We start from the raw sequence: 247 nt of genomic DNA on the forward strand, positions 1-247 counted from the left end.
TACAAGAAATTTTACTAATTTTGTTTTGAATTTTTATTTTTTTTGGCATCATCAGTTCTTCTTTTATGATTAGAGACGGAATTACTTTACGAATATAAATCATAAATCAAAAACCTCTTGCAATAGTGTTCCTCTGTTAGTGAGAAAATATGTTGTTAATCCATATACTTGTGTTGCAGTTTTGTGAAAGACTTTTTTTCTATTACATACCTTAAAATGTGTGTGTACGTAAAGTGCAATCCTCCCT

At 28.3% G+C, this 247-nt stretch overlaps 1 protein-coding gene across 1 annotated transcript in view; it reads right to left on the reverse strand.

The window, feature by feature from the left end:
- The window catches only part of LOC119594538 (hemicentin-1-like), a gene marked incomplete in the record, with an annotated part of 42,784 nt that overhangs the window by 34,534 nt on the left and 8,003 nt on the right, over positions 1 to 247 (reverse strand).

The sequence above is a fragment of the Penaeus monodon genome, chromosome 34 (genome assembly GCF_015228065.2).
Source record: "Penaeus monodon isolate SGIC_2016 chromosome 34, NSTDA_Pmon_1, whole genome shotgun sequence".
Lineage (NCBI taxonomy): Eukaryota > Metazoa > Arthropoda > Malacostraca > Decapoda > Penaeidae > Penaeus > Penaeus monodon.